Source organism: Etheostoma cragini, chromosome 6 (genome assembly GCF_013103735.1).
Source record: "Etheostoma cragini isolate CJK2018 chromosome 6, CSU_Ecrag_1.0, whole genome shotgun sequence".
NCBI lineage: Eukaryota > Metazoa > Chordata > Actinopteri > Perciformes > Percidae > Etheostoma > Etheostoma cragini.
Window position 1 is genome coordinate 6,213,159 of NC_048412.1, and position 8,948 is coordinate 6,222,106.

Here is an 8,948-nt window from a genome sequence, read left to right on the forward strand (position 1 = left end):
GTACGGATACGGATACAGATAATTCATGTGGTAAACAGATACAGATACAGATAATGCTGTACTCGCTCATCCCTAGTATAGACCGTACTCTGTGATGTTATTTACAGAAACCCAACAATTCCCACCAAGAGCAAGCACTAGCAGAGGCAAGGAAAAACTTTCTTTTAACGCAGCTGGTGGATACCCTCCGCTATGGCCCTCCAACTGTCCAGGCTCAAAGCAGGCATCACCTATTTCACCATCAACCAAGGGGACATAAGAGACGTAACCCATTAGGACAGGGCAGACAATCACACAAGGTAAGAAGTAAAGCAAGACATTACAGAGAACAACAACTGGTACAAAGAAAAACTGTATACTAAAGCAGAAAACACACACACGGTGGAACAGAATCACATGAAATAGTAAACAATAAGGAAACGGGGATTTAATTAATACAAATTAAACAGGAAGTACTACAACTGAAAACCACAGCCATGACACTTAATAGGAATTGGTGATTTATAAAGATTTAATTATAATTTATAATTTGGCAGACACATGCATTTAGTCTTCCAGTGTTGCTGTTGGTGAATTAAATAATTTACTGACCATATGCTTTGCACTGAAATGTTGGGATTCAATATTATAATAACCATGGCTCCAAAAGTATCCAACCAAGATGAGAAATATGCACATATTGCCAGCTGAAAAAAAAAAAAAATGCAATGGACACCCAAAGATGTATGCCATACAATGTACAGATCTGTAAAAATAAAACGTTCATGGCAAAAACATTATCATAATATTGGATTTTTTCCCATTATGGCTGAGGTAAGATAGCTCTTTATGTTTTTTTAAAAGCCACTGCAACCACTGTTGGAACCTTATTATATTTAGAGAGAAAGCATCTAATGGCCATGTGGAGATGGCCAGTGTATGCTACCCTCCTGAATAAAGCTGCAAACAAAACCTGACCCGCTGACACCACCAGCTCAAGGAATAACAAGGAAATAGTGAACAGTAAGCCAAATGAAGGTATAAGCAAGAGACAATCATAAGGAGAGTTGGTGCGTGCAGGCTGAGTGGGCCTAATGATGAAGGATGCACTGGGAGAAAGACTCTGGATGATTGCTTGGTACTACCAACAAGCCTCTTCACAATGAGCTGGGAAATCAGGTTTATTGCCAAGTAGGTAAGTCAAGAATTATACATATGAAATAGAAAAAAATTACAATAAAAAAACATCTATTTACAAAAGTAAAAAATATAACCGTTAACTGAATCATAATAGCTGTATAGTTTCTAAATGAAGAGCATGCAATTTGCAAAATATGGACCAGGAAATGCAGAACTATAAATGAGATTATAAATAAATATGTGCAATGGACAGAGATACTATTCCAAAAGATTTGTAATAAAAGTAGAGTCTGCGATGCTAATTAAATACTTTCTTTTCAAATTCAGCAACTATCCCCTTGCACTCAACTAGCTGTTCTGTGTCCACTGAAATGAAATGTGTCCATACACGTTTTATTTCCAGGGCTTTTATAGCCTCGGCTCTGTAAATTAGACGTAATAACTTGCTCGTAATTGTGCAAAGGACACGACTGAAAGTGGGGACGCGCTTTGCTTCAGGGGGAAAGGAGAGATAGAATCTGATCTGGCTGCTCTTTTACTGTAGGAGAGGGCTTCTGAGGTGGGCAGTTGGGATGTGGCCCCGGCCCCTGCGGAGGTGGGGGAATGGAGTCACAAGGATGACTGTGAGAGTCACAGTGTGAGAACATTGGCCCGCCATTAGCATTCCATTGACTACCATTCATTTTGGCAACACCTTGACAGTGAAAACTATACATCTGAAGCTTTAAAGACTCTATTTGTCCATTCTTTATTTCTGAAGACACACAAGAACGTATACAAGACTCCATTACTGTGTAGCTCATGTAATGGCTCCGTAGCAGACGTCTTTGTAAGAATAAGCTCAGGGCTGCCAACTCTCACGCATTGGCCGTGAGACACACGCATTTGAATGGTTTCACACGCGCACACGCCACACCCCTGATTTCTCACGCTGAAGTATCAACCCGGTCGGTCAAATTTCTGAAAGATGAGTTTATCTATAGATCTAGCTGTTGAGCCACTTATGATCGACTAGTTGTGCTTTCAGAGACTGTGAGGGGTTCAAGAGTGCTTCCTGTCTGTGGAATTTTTGAAATGCCGCAAACTGAGAACATTTTTTAACGAGCCATCCCAGGTGCATATCCCTAGCTTCAGGTATGTGCTCTGCTTATCACAGGCCGTCCGTCGCTTCGTGACCACTCTCTCTGTAAAGATAGAGTTGAGCAACACGGCTGGTAAGCGTAGCAACTTCAGTTCATTTTAGTAGACTCGCTCTGCTGTGGGCAGTGACGCATGGCTTCCAGGCGTAGTCCTCCGATGAAGAGCAGCATACAGCCACCTCTAAACTCTGTCAGAGACCAGGGACCTGAATGGGCCTCTGTGTCTGTGCGACAGTCTGAATGAGATCCACCATATCAACAGAGAAATAACATGCACAGCAGATTAAATTACAACTCTCCAAATCTCTGACTACAGAGATGGGAGGAGTTATATTTTGAATGTGCACAAAGTTGTAAACATGAGCAGAATTCTGATGAAACAAATCTGACCTATACTATACTATATATACTACTTTATACTTTATGTACTATACTATACTATACTATATATACAATACTTCAACGTTGGGCCGCTACTGTGCTTCCCTGACCTCGGTGCATCTCTAAATGTAACTGTACATAATTCATTCAATGTTTCATAAAATGAACAATCGTCTTTATTTCCCAAAACAGTAAATACAGTAAGTCCGGCACAGAGGATGAGGGCCAAACATTACTGAGCCTTAGCACAACGGTTAAAGAATTAGAAATTATGTAAATCAGTGTTTGTCATTCTTTAGAATTTCAGTGGTCTTAGTTGATCCCTCAACATTAATTTAATTCTTTAACTGGACCTGTTCACCACTGACCCAAATCTTCTCAGATGTTGCTGACATAAGCTACTGTCTCCTCATGTGGCTCATTGTGTTAAGCACATTGTCTGGGTCAGTTCTTATATCATAAGAAGGTAATACAATGTGTAATCAAGTGATGACTGATTAACATTAATGTAAATGCTTAATGCCCTAATACCTGTTGATACTACAACAATCCAAAGGCTCTTAACCCCACAGTCTTGCACATATCATGTAAGACTTGATTTCTCCATTTTATGTGCACAAAAATCTCCAGAAGGTGCATTTTAATGGTTACTTTCTAAAAAAGTTCCTGGTGGGGCAAACCACCAGACCCCCTAGGGAGATTCTCCCATACCCCAACACATAACAAATCCCAATTTAAACTCTGAAGGGTAATAATGCTGAAAGAACCAAAGAAATGGCTTTTTGCGCGGCAAAACATGGGTTGGCTCCCTGCCCCCAAATCGCACTCCAAGGTTTTTGGAAAAGTTGGCAGCTCTGTAAGCTTGTGTCGTAACCACGCGACCTACCGTTGCATAGTCGACTAAGCACCCTATTGTTAGGAGAAGCTTGCAGACAGTTTGGACTTACATCAGCTGTTTAGGTTTAATTTCTACTGTTTACTAGCATTTTAGTTAGCAATTATTAGCCTGTTTCTATGTTGTCTCCTAACGTATACCTACGCTCGCTGTCTCTGCTGATTGAGAATGATTAAGATTTCTCTTGCACAGCTACCAGAAGACTTACAACTCTCACACACGTTGCTCTTGTCACATCTAGGTTGGAGGCTGCGCAGTAACACTCAGCCATCACCTGAAAACTACTTTTAATAGACTTCACTGGTCTCCGTCCAGAGCAAAGGGGTCTGTTGGTCCATTTCTTCAACTGTCTAAGGTTTTTTTCTGCATTTTTGCTACCCCCCAAAGAGGTTTTAACCAGTCAAAAAAGTAAAATCACCAACACCAAAATTATAAGAATTGAGAGAAAAAAATGCTAATTCTAGGATTCTAATCCTCTACGACTGTTTGTGTGTGCTGACCTGAGTTGTACCGTTCAGAGTCTGGCTGTGTGGTGATTTTAACAATTGAATTTTAATATTATTTTTTAAGCAGTTTTGTTGATTGGAGTTTCATTGATCTTGCTTTGCTAGAGCTTCCTCCACAGCACTTTAGAGGAGGATCTGGCTAGTCCACACAGCACTCTGGAATGGGAGAAAAACATACTCTTGTTTATTGGCATTTCTTTAAACCAATCACAATCGTCATCAGTGGTGCCAGATTTCGCAGGGAGCCTCTGCAAAATTAGCCTGGTCCTAACAGACTCGTCCATATCATTTTTACTGTCTGGCCACTCTCAATTGACAAGTGGTAACTTCCTTAAGGCGGGTACTCTGTTGAAGTTTAAAACTTTTGGATCTGCCCAAACCAATCAGTAATAGTTGGTTGTGATGTCGTCTCAGCATCGCTAGCGCTCGTCTTTAGCCAAGATTTGACCGGAGAAAACGCGTAAATATACCAAAAACCCAGACGTAGTATTGAAGGAAAATGAAAATTGTGCGACAGTACGTGGTAGAGTGGAGCCAGGCTACTATTAATTAGCCCCAGGGAGGAATGTGAACGTTCAAAAGTAGTTTTAGTCGTGCAACAGAAAACTCTGATTGGACAGATAGTGTAGCTGGCTGTCTGGATTCACCCCGCAGAGATCTGAGGAGCCGTTTACTAGGGGTGATCCGAGTATCCGGCTGAAACGAGTATCCGGTACGGATAAAGCACTTTTGCCGAGTACAAGTATTTTACGAGTAATATGAGTCAATATCCGTACTCGGATTGAATACAACTCCTCAACTGGCCGCGCAGCGTTCTGTGATACAGCGCCCCCCGCCTACAAACACGATTGGATCAATCTCACACACACACACACACACACACAACATGGAGAAATGCGCTCCCTCTCTCTCTCTCTCTCTCTCCCGCTCCCGCTCCGTCAGGCAGGCAGTCAATCGGGTCTGCGGATCTGTTCCGTTAACGTTTAGGGTTTCTTCAGCTTCAGGTTGGTTTTTAACTTTGGTTTACATAGTTACATAGTAACCAGTAGATTTCTGGTGAACGTGGGTTTCAGACATGCTGCTCGGTTTAAATGCAACTCCCGTTGCATCTCTGCCATCGGAGATTTTTTTTTGTTACTGTCAGCTGCCCCCCGCCCCTATCTCTGTGTGTCTCTCTCTTACTCACACACACACACACACACACACACACACACACACACACTCATATACCTGGTGTGGAAATAAAAAAATAAAAAAGAACCCCAAAAAAAAAAAATCACACTGATTATAAAAATAAAAAGTTAAAAAAAGAAAGTTATATTGAGTATGAAAACTCTTGCTCATTACATTTTACTTCATAATTACAACAGCATGTGTTGTATTCATTGTTGCAAAACAATGTTATTGTTTGTTACCATGACAACACCATTGATCTGAAGCTTGATGCTGTCATGTAAATAGTTTTCAAATCAGCAATAAATATAACAATTTTTGATCAACTCATATCAATTGCATGCTTAAATAACCCGCACAGGTTAAAGCCCAGCACATTTCAAGAGAGCCCGCCCCACTTCCGGTTTAGGTCCCGCCCAGTCCGAGTACGGCTCCGGATACAGATAATTCATGTGGTAAACTGATACAGATACAGATACAGATAATGCTGTACTCGCTCATCCCTACCGTTTACCATTGCCCTCAGAAATCAGCCGGAGTTTAAAATGCCAACAGAAAAAAAGTGGGAGGTACGGCGGAACGGCATGCATCCTGTGGAATATTCTGCGGCACCAGAGCAATTCCGGAATTGGAACGTTGTAGATATAGACTAGGGTTTCATTTACTAAAGCATAATAGACATTTTGTTTATCAAATTGTAAGAAATGACAGGAAAAATGCATATAGATTTCTGTCAAATAGACACAGACTCATTCCCTTTACTGAGCGCAAATTGATCGTGCTTATTGCCCCCCCCCCCATGGCCCATCATGATAAACTCTGCCTTCTGAGAAGATTTACTCGACTAGTGTTATAATAAATGACCTACAGGACTAATCCCATTAATTCTACTGATTGAAGGCAGAAGCAAGCTCTGTGCTGTGGACCAGCTGGCAGGTCAACTAGAGCTGTTGATGTCAGTTTGGCTTCATTTATCAGTGATGTAGAACATACGGCATAGCCAGGGACTGACTGAGCCCTCTGGATAATTGTTTATGGGTACCGGCTACTTCAATGTAACAACATATTTTAAACTATTCTAAGCTTTCATCAACATTTCACTGTCTTTATACAGTGACTGGAGCTGGTGGTGTAATTGCATGACTAGTCAGGATCGATGTTAGGTTATTTCCAGGGAAAAGCCTGGAGTCTGTCCCAAACCTTCTGCTCTGTGTGAGTGTTAGTTACCTCAAAATCCTTTTGCTACGGGAAACAACAACCTTAAGACTACTAGAACTGTTGGGTCCTTGTAAATTCTGGAGTGTGGTCTGTCTGTAAAGTGACTTGAGATAACTCTTGTTATGAATTGATACTATAAATACAATTGAAAATTGAATAAATTGAATGAATAAAGTTAGCAAAATACATGCTGAAAATTGCAAGTTTTAAATACAATTTGTATGGTGCAATAAGCCAGGCCTGCTTGTTTTTTTTGGTGAATGATTGTAAAGATTTGCAAAGAATATGCATTCTACAATCTCACTGGGACGTTTTGGAGGCAATTGGCGGGATTGTTATGGAGAGTGTTTTTGAACGGCACTAGAGGTTGGACCCCAAAGCAGACGTGACAAATGGGAAATACGTTAAAGTGATTCAGTAAAGATAAATACAGATATATACAGGTAATTGTGCAAGTGGGTGTTGTGTCCAGGGAACCCCGTGGCGAGTGGTCTCCAGAGCAAGCCCAGTGAATCAGTGTGTTTTGTTTGTGGCGTAGACCATGTGGTGATGGCATCAACCATGTGGTAATGGCGTCCTGCAGACCAACTGTGAGTGGGCCTGAAATTAAAAACATTATAAAATCACTGTTTAACCAAATACAAATAACTGAATAATATACTATTATACTATCTGAGCTTACATAATAGAGATTTTAATAGCTTGATGCTCTTTAAATACGTTGTCGCATTGTAAAAAGTTTTGGTTCAAAGGATGGACCTATCTGTGATCGACCTCCTTGGTTTTGACCAAAGAAGAGTGCTTTGGAATCTCCATTACACCGTAGCTGGCTGTGCTATAGCGCATGTCTCTACAGACCTTAGGCCTATACACTGTAACAGTGGTCAGGCATCTAATATTTCCCCAAAACATAGTTTAGTTCATATAACATGAGGCTAATTATTTCACAATTCTGTTTGTTTTAAGTTCAACAACACTGCACAATAGTTTCAATCAATACCTGGGCACAGAACTTGCACATTGACATCATCTGTGATTTAAAACAAGACTCAAGTTATTTCCTACCGAGACAAATTGTTACATTAGTGTAATGATTCATGTAATAAACATGTTTAACCAAAGGAAATAAATCACATCAACAAGCCCAAAAGCATCATTGGCCATGACAAGAGAAAACCATGAGGAGAAAAACAACTTAACAGTAACAAGCTGTTATAGAATAGAAATAGAAATGTGCCTGCCACTCTGTAGCAAGTTAAATTACTTATTTTAATCCATATATCTCATATAACCACATTCATAACAGGCAGATTGCCTTCAAACACCTTACTGTTATTCTCTAGCAGTCCTACACAATTATACTGTATACTTACGCACTGGTTGAGTTGTGGGCTCATCCACGGAAGACAGATCTACAGGCTATCATCCACTCACGAGGCAGAGGCTGAAGCTAAGTTTCCCTCCACCTGTACACTTGTCAATCTTAAGTTCGGTATAAAAACTAATGCAAAGAAAGCTGGTGAAAGTGTGTTTCCATCCAATGGCTTTAAAGCATTTAAAATCTGTGCATAATGACGTCACATGCTGTTTTGCAAGGAAATTGGTATAACAAATGTTAAGGTTTTCCCATTCATTTTCTCACAGAATTTATGGACTGCGCCATCTACTAACAAATGATCAATATTGCACAAGTTGTAATAGTGCTTATGTGCCAGCTGATAGCGACATATTAAGCTATAATAAGAAAACAACAATTCTATCAACACATCGCTTTGATGATGCAGATGCAACTTCACTTACTTTCCCTCAGGCATCGCTACGTGACAACTCTTTTTTGAGACGTCCCAAGGCTTGTAACTTTAGGGGCGGCTGTGGTAGAGCAGTTGCCTGGCAATCGGAAGGTTGGTGGTTCAATCCCTGACCCTGCAGTCCCACGTCAAAGTGTCCTTAGGCAAGTCACTGAACCCCGAGTTACCCCCAATGCTGGGCATCGGAGTGTGAATGCGTGTGAGTGTTTATCTGATGTGGCAAATACCATTTCCATCAGCGTTTTTATCGCATTAGTATCAGTCAAGATAAAATCCGATGAGATCAAACGTATTTCTTTTAAATTAGATATTCATGAAATTCCATTGAATTTTAATGTTTCAATAAGACATTCTTTTTTCGATATCGCTTAATTTGGATAAAAACATGTGGATGGAAACATAGCTAGAGGCACTTGGACCGGCACTAGCACCAGCGCTAGCATCCTAGGGTGGTTATTAATTTAATTAATTATTTAAAGTGATTTATTAATTACAGCTACTTTAAAGTGCTGTGGTACATAGCCTGTGAATAAAGACATCCTGACAGCTGACAGTAAAAAAAAGAAAAATCTCCGATGGCAGAGACACAACGGGAGTTGCATTTAAACCAAGCAGCTTGTCTGAAACCCATGTTCACCAGAAATCTACTGGTTACTATGTAAGTACTATAAACCGAAGTTAAAAACAAACCTGAAGCTGAAGAAACCCT